The sequence below is a fragment of the Callospermophilus lateralis genome, chromosome 6 (genome assembly GCF_048772815.1).
Source record: "Callospermophilus lateralis isolate mCalLat2 chromosome 6, mCalLat2.hap1, whole genome shotgun sequence".
Taxonomy (NCBI): Eukaryota; Metazoa; Chordata; class Mammalia; order Rodentia; family Sciuridae; genus Callospermophilus; species Callospermophilus lateralis.
The window spans coordinates 136477927-136486278 of NC_135310.1; the positions used below are offsets into that span (position 1 = coordinate 136477927).

The 8352-nt window shown below is 38.5% G+C and overlaps 1 pseudogene; it reads left to right on the forward strand.

Moving 5' to 3' along the window:
- Positions 1-7154: 7154 nt before the first annotated feature.
- On the forward strand, positions 7155-8039 carry LOC143402189 (E3 ubiquitin-protein ligase SH3RF1 pseudogene; annotated as a pseudogene).
- The last annotated feature ends 313 nt before the right edge of the window (positions 8040-8352 follow it).

Consider the following 8352-nt stretch of genomic DNA (forward strand, 5'->3'; position numbering starts at 1 on the left):
CTTTGACTTGCTTTCTATAGTTCTCCAGCTGTTCAGTTACATGGATGATGTTTTCATCCACTTCAGAAAGTTTTTCCTCTTGCTCTACCTGGTAATTTTCCTCTACTATTAATTTTCTTTGGAGTTTCATTACATTTTTTGATTTAGTTCAATCTTGACATTAAATTTCTGCTGAAGATTCTGATTCTCTCTTTTAAATTGTGTATTTTTGACTGCAAAGATGCTTGCTCTGTCTTAAGATTTTTAATATGTTCTATAAGGTCTTCCTTTACTTCATCTACTTCAGATAAGAAAGTAAACATTTTATTTCTTTCTCCTTCTAAGGTTTTAAATGGAGCATTTGACTTAGCACCATAAACCTGTTCCTTCAAAGCTCCTTTTGGCTGATCATCTAAGTGAGCACCAATTTCTGATTCACTCTTTATTTTCAATTTCAAGTTACCATCATCTTTGAGTTCTTCTCCAAGGACAGAAGCCCAATCTTTCATCTGCACCAAATGTTCAGAGACTAAAGTGATTTTCTTTCTCTCTTAGAACTTGTTCTGCATATACTATAGAGTCTTCCAATGTTATTTTCTCTTTATTAAAGTCATTCCCTTTTTCTTTCCATACTTCAGCTTCTTGTAAAAGTTATTTTCTGACTATCCTGAAGTTTGAAAACCTCTTTAATTGCTAATTTAAATCCTTTGGCATTCATTTGAAATATTCTCAAGGCTGTTTCAGCTATAGCTATTAGTAACTTGAGGGGTTTTGATTCATCTTCTAGGAACTTAATTCTTCATGATATATCTGCCATCAATTCGTCCTGTAGAGAATTAGTTTTCTCTTCTTTTAGCTCTTTTTCTAAAAAGAGTATTTCAACCCCAAGTTTAGATTTTGACCTACCTAGCTTTTCATATATTGCCTCCAAATTTTCTGCTTCTATTGTCTTCTTCTCCAAAATGGAGAAGATGACTCTATGCCTTCATACTCCTTTTGAACAAGGCTAACTTTTTCAAGGAGTTGACATTTTTCTTCAATTAGTCCAGCAAGTTTTAGATCCATCTTTTTTTTCTCTTCTCACATAACACCTGCTTCTAACACACTGACACCATCTCCACATAAACAGAAGAACAGCAAAACATCCAACAGCTGCATATATCACCAACTCCCAAGGATACCCATAAGGATGAGGGCCTGGTTTCATATCCACAGACAATGATGCCAAAGCCCTGTGTCCTTCTTCCTGGACAAACCCCAAATACAGCTGAAAAACAAACCTTAGCCCCTCCTTCACACTAAGGCTGCTGCAGTTTGAAGGAGACATCAAAAACACTCAAGGAGTGACTTTATGGGCATCCCGGGAGTCCACAAGATGATTCCTATGAGTCCTAGCAGATTCCATGGATCAATCAGCTACTGAAGACACAGCCTGCCTATCCATGCCCAAAGGCTGTGGACACTCAGGTCTTTGGTCAGGAATCAAACCTGCACCAGGCAACAGAGTATACCATTGTGAAAAAGTTCCAGGGGTGCAGAGTGGTGGAGCTGTGGGCATAGACATGGGATGCCACAGCCATAGGCTCTCAGGGGCCTAGCACATTCAAGTGCCTGTCAGGGAAGTCTTGGCCCCTTCACTATACTGTGCATCCTAAAGCATTGCAGGTTCAACTCTGTCCCAATTGAGCCAGAGAGGACTCCTCTCCATCCCACCCACCCCTTAGTTTAGTTCAATCCAGGCCAAGGTGGAGCTAATTATGTGCTATTCCATTTGGTCATAATGTCAACCAGTTTAATGTAACTAAAATTCTAAAACTTTGTAAAATACTTTAAAGAGCTAGTACATCATATATTTTTATTTATACCACTTGCCCTTTTATTGTAATGATTCATTCCTTTTCCTCTCCTCCTGTCTACCCCCCTTTTCCTTCCTTCCTTTCTTCTTTCTCCCTTCTCTCCCTTTCCTTTTCTTCCAGTGTTGGGAGTTAAACCCCAAGGCCTTCTCCATGCTAGGCAAACTCTCTACCACTGAGCTACATCTGCATCATGTTGACACTTACTATAGAAGTAATCTGATTTATTTCTATATAAAAACTCTCAAGTGAGACTATTACAAAAGTAATTTTTTTAGAAATGTTGCTAACATGGGCACAAATCAGTTGTAACAAATTGCTTCTTAAAAGTACTGCATATGTAATATTTATAAAAAAACAAACAAAAAAAAAAACTTGGGGTTGGGGATGTGGCTCAAGAGGTAGCACACTTGCCTGGCATGAGTGGGGCACTGGGCTCAATCCTCAGCACTACGTACAAATACAATAAAGATGTTGTTTCAACTGAAAACTAAAAAATAAATGTTAAAAAATTCTCTCTCTCTCTCTCTCTCTCTCTCTCTCTCCCTCTCTCTCTCTCTCTCTTTTTAAATAAAAGAAACTTGGAAATTAAGTTGCCATGTCAATTTTTGTAGACTACCACTTATTTAAGTGTTAAAAATCATTTTTCAGATGTTCTTTTGACCCCTTATAGGATGTAAAGTAACTGGGTAATTATAAATATATAGAAAAAAAGAAGGACAAGATATGACTCTTTGAAATGGCTTTAGTTCCTGTAGATGAATTATGTTGTTGTTAAGATAGAGTTCATTGCTTGATGTAAATAAAAGACATCTAATATATTTTTGTTCCTAGTTATGCTTGAGTTTTTGATCAGCCAAATCTAATGTCTGAAGGAAAGCATTCACTAGTAATCTTTGGTTTCCTAAATGTCTCTAAAGTTCAAAGGCATTATGCCACCATGTATGATTAGATCAATTCTATTTTTAGGGCCAGAGTTTTATCAATGTAAACTAAAACTCTTGTCCAGTTCCAAAGGGTATGAAAGTTTAGAAACATTTTAACAAATGTAATTATGTGAGGTTACAAATATGTTAATTAGTGTGTGGTGAATATTTCACAACATGCATACCTGTATCAGAATCAAATTATCAATTGGGCATGGTGTCACACAACTGTAATCCTACTACCATTTAAGAGGCTAAGGTAGGAATATCACAAGTTCAAGGCCAGCCTCAGCAATTTAGGGAGACCTTGTCTCAAAAAAAAAAAAAAAAAAAACCCCACAGGATCTTCCAGATCCATTAAGATGCAACACCATGTCCTGCTGTCCTCTGTCACCTCATGACCCTTTTGGACTCGCTGGATGCTAAATAAAATGTCTTTTCTCTATAATTTACCAAGGGTGATATTCAATTATAGCAACAGAAATTGTAGTAAGTTTCAGAGAGATTACTGGTCAAGGCACACAACTAAAGAAAACAAAACAACTCTGGGACTCAAACCAATTGTTTCCAGTTCCATACAAAATAGAACCAGTTAGCCATCAAGTAAAACACTCACAAACCAGGTTGAAGTTCCTCTTTATTTGCTAGAGCCATTTTTTGGATGTAAAAGTCACTAAATGAGAGTAGCTTGCTTTCATTTATAGCATCTGTATCAAGGTACCCACATTCAATTGAACTTCCTGAGCCTTTTCCTCATCTGAACATGAAGGTCAATAACACTATCATCGTCGTCATCATCATCATCATCATATTCACTATAAAAGAGTTATTCCCATCATTAAAAGGACAAACAGAACAGACATCAAATGCTGTTTCATTCCTTTCCACTCTCCTTTTCCTGTTTCTTATAGAAAGGAAAAAAAGTGAAGATTCTTGAAAATCATTTTACTTTGAAGGATTATAGGATTTTCAAATGGTATAGAAACTATAATAGCATATCAAATACTAATAAGATACCAAACCACACCCAGCCAAAATGTTATGTCTTAGTAAATTACCTTTGACTTTCTACTCTGTGACATGAGCACCTGGTCTTACCACTTATGTAAATGTGAGAAAGTTTTGCACCATTCCCATCATCATTCCCCAGATCACCAGAGATGATGATGACAGATTCAGTACCCCATGTGCTTCCTGAACATTTCCAGAGTTCAGGAACAGCTATTTGTACACTTTCCCACAACTTGTAATAACATTTCTTACCAAAATTCTAGTACAAATGTTTTTCTTTGTAACTGCAACATTCTGTTGTAGGGAATCAGTAGCACCCTATAATTAGAAGCTAGTTAACTTGGTATGGTTGTGCATGCCTGTTAACTCCAGTTGCTCAGGAGGCTGAGACAGTAGGATCATGAGTTCAAAGACAGCTTCAGCAAAAAGCGAGGTGCTTAGCAACTCAGTTCGACCCTGTTGCTATATAAAATACAAACTAGGGCTGAGGATGTGGCTCAGTGTTCAAGTGCCCTTGAGTTAAATCCCTGGTACCCCACCACCACCACCAAATGAAAAGAGTAATGTTTTTTTTCTGACACATTACTCTAGGAAATGGGAATCTTCATTCCAGAAAATCTACAGTGCAAAATTTACAGAGACATGTCAATTTGCTTGACAAAAGGATTCACCATCATAGTACCATAAGAGTTTGAATGAGACATCAAAAAACTCAAGGAGAGATGCTATGGACATCCAGGGAGTCTGGAAGATGATTCCTACGAGTCCCAGCAGAATCCATGGATCAAATACAACCAGTAAACACTCTCATGACTAAAATTATGGTTACAGTGGGAAAAAACTATCCTTCTTGGTAAACATCACTGGACCACACCAGGGGTCCTCCAGGAGCCCCACAAATAACTCAGACCACCACAACCTGCAGCACTATGCCTTTACTCTGATTAACTGGTACTTATGCCAAGGCAGTTGTAAAATATTTGAATATCACTCCTAGGTATCATCAAAACTGCTTCTTAAATAATAATCTTTCTGCCCCCTAAAATTTTATACACTTTTCCCTTGAACTATTTGACAGTATTTTCTACCTAAAAAAATTAGCAGCTGAAAGTAATATCTAACTCCATGAAATGCATCTCTTCCCTAGAGGAGATTTTCACCAAATTATGTATGTTAAAATTTAATTTGAAATTCATACACAGCCTGATTAAAGTTCTAAGCTGTGACACTAAATTTTTTAAACTATAGAGATATAGTATTTCCTCATGGATGGTGCAAAACTATATGTTAGAATATAAATAACCATTCATTTTTTTTGGAACCATGTATTACTAATCTATTTACTCATCCCAACTAGGATAACAATTCAACCATAAAAGTTATACAGAGATCACTAATGAAAAAGAAAAAATTTGGTTCTATTCCTGGAAATACTCAAGTTTATTAAACTACACAACAGTGTAGCACTTAGAATGCCCCTAAAAATTATAGAGAAGACCCAAAAAGATGACCATTATTCCTTCTGCTTAATGTTAAACAGGATTTATTGATTAAAAATGTGTACTACCCACTAAGTAAGAGCTTGTCACATGGAAAATAATTAAAATCATCATATAAATTTTTGAAGGATAATATATGAATTTGTAGACAGAAATGAAAGTCTTAATTTTCAAGAGAAAATGATTAGGTATTTGCAAATTTACAATTCACTAAAGCCATATCACCGTGATTTCATTACCTAAAGTATGTAACAGTGCCATGAAATTTTACTTGACAAAGAACAGCTTAGAACATAGCCACACAGTTAAAGTTATGACAATAAATAATAATCAATAAGAAAGAGCCATGCACAAAACAATTGGTCAAAACAGGAACAGTCAGACCTCTGAAGACACAGGGAGACACACAGATGTCCAAGAAAGGATGCTTCCATGAGCACAAGAGGCAGCCACACAGATCACATTCCACTTGAATTTCTGTTTTTAAGTTAAAGATCTGATAGGGTGGCTAGGTAAAGCAGAAGGTCAACCCCAATGGAGTCACAAGTGAAAGTCATTGACTTATCTCTGCAAACAGATTTTTTATACCTGTAAGAGACACTATCTCATAGCACTTGAGCACATTAAAATACTCCATCCTAAATTGTACTTGCTCCTTTCAACTTCTCCACCGTGTTAGCCAGAATCTCCTGGAAGGTCTGAAACAAGAGGTACTTCTCAAGCTGGAAGCTCTAGATGGACAGGTCCTGGGGCACATTCTGCAAGAAAAGGGGGAGAGTTGTGAATATGTCACAAGTGTCAAGCATCCAGGCCCCATCTACCTTGGTGTCTGTCCTTCAGTTCTTCACAGAAAGAGTGAAGGTCCTTGCTACCTCTGCACTGGCAGCTGCCCATCACCACAAGTCACTGTTGTTACTGCTCTTGTTTCATAGATTATTACACTCAGGGTAACAAGTGCTGCCATGTCTGGAGTGTGTATCCTGACACGCACTGCATTGGAGCTTTGTCTGTAGTGCCTGTGGTTCCCTACCACAGGGACTATTACTACCACCAGAGAAAAAGAAAGCAGAGAAGTTAGGTCCTTTTTCCAAAGTCAAATAGACACAAAATATTCAAGCCAGGATAGAAATTTGTACTATCCCATCTCTCATGTATTCGTTTTTAACCCACCGAGCATTCAATTGATTTAAACAATAACATTGAAGGTTGGGCAAGTGGGAGGCAGTGACACTTGTATAATGTGTCTGCGCATAGAGGGTGGCAGCAGAGATGAGTATCCAGAGGCCACTGTGCCTGCTTCAGAGAAACAGGGATCCGAAGACAAGGCTGGGGGGAATCTGCATTGGCCCTGGCCACCACTGTGGGACGAAGAACAAGGAGGAGGAGCCAAGATGCAAGAGCAAATTATAACATGGATGTTACATAAATCATTATAAGAGCTGCACACAACTATGAACATTTCTAAAGCCTTTTCTCATTAAAGTACATCAAGTTGGATGAATCTGTCTCCTTGGATCTTTATAATGTCCTCGGTGCTTCTGGAAAAGTCTTGCCTTGCCAGCACATGTTTTGCAAAGCATGTTTGCTGGGATCATAAGTTCCCTCAGTTTTTCCAAGTGGAGGACTCTTGTTGGCTCCTGTGATGAGCTTCCAGGAGACATCCTGCTGGTCAGGCTTCTGTATGGCATCAATCACAGGCCTTGGAAATCTAGCTAGTGGGGGCAGTGGAACAAATTGAACAAATGCATTAAGAATTCAGGGCAGCACTATGGCTAATTGTAGTGCAAAAGATCTGTAGAGACCCAGTGTGGATGGCAGCCTTGGGTGCAAGGCTGGAGGCCCTAGTGAGCGGTATACCTGTTACCATGTCCTAAACATTACAAAACTATGAATAAAAGGAGCCTAGAGACTTTAAATTCAGCAATGTGACATCATCATTTTTTGATGACATGTTGTTGAAAACTGGTTCCACAGGGTAAGTCAATGGGATCCATAGCTTTTTCCCAACAAACTTCATGCAGATTATTAAACCACTGCCTCAGCCCCCACCACAGTACAAAGCACTATATGACTTTGAAGTGAAAGACAAAAAAGCAGCAGGTAATGACCGCCTTCCATTTGTTAAGGATAATGTTCTGACTGTGAACCAAATAGTGATTGTAAGCTGTGCTGAAGGAATGTTGGCAGAATAAATAAGAATATTTCTAATTTCCTACATTGAGTTTAACTTGGATGCTAAGCAGCTGACAGAATGGAGTAAGCCTCCCATGCCAGGAGTTGATGCTTAAACATGTACCTCAGCAGCAGCCCAGAACAGCACTGACCCAAAGCACTCCTGACACCAAAAAGAACACCAAAAATCCCCATTCCTTCACTTCCCTCACCATGGCAAACAAGTCCTTTCATGCATCCCACAACTGCCATTCCGTAGAGATCAGTGTTCCTATCCTCATCAGCTCCACCAATCCTTAGCGGCCAAAAGGTTCAGAGAACTTTCTGAGCTTTCCTTCAGTGCCCCTTCTCAGAATCATGTGAGTACTGTCGTGTTCATTGTGACCACACACCCAAGCAGCCCAGTGTCAACTGGCCCCTTGTTCATTTTCCCATTGGAAGTCCCCTCCTCAGATGCCCATGGAACTATGAATCCTCCCTTTCCAGCACTCCCTTCTCCTGGCTACCACTGTCCTCTCATGTCCATCCTGCCAGGTGCTATGCTGCTTCTGCTGGAATGGTATCCTGGCTTGTGGCAAAATCCACTGCTCACAGGTTAGAAGATTGAATATTATGAAGATATTAGTTCTCTCCAAATTTATCTACATATTTTATGCCATCTCATTACAAATTCTCGCAATCAATTTTGTGGAAATGTGTATGTTAATTAACATATATTAATTCCAAAATTTAAGGAGGTATACAACATCTCAGAACCTTGGATCATAGTATGGTAAAAGTAATTAGGAAGGGATGAATTTTGAGTATTAATTATTCCTGATTTTTATATGATCTACTTAACTTTTAATAATGGTAGTGTTTAAACAGAGAGGGGGAGATGTTGAGAGCCACAGCCGAAGGGGCCCCAGCAAA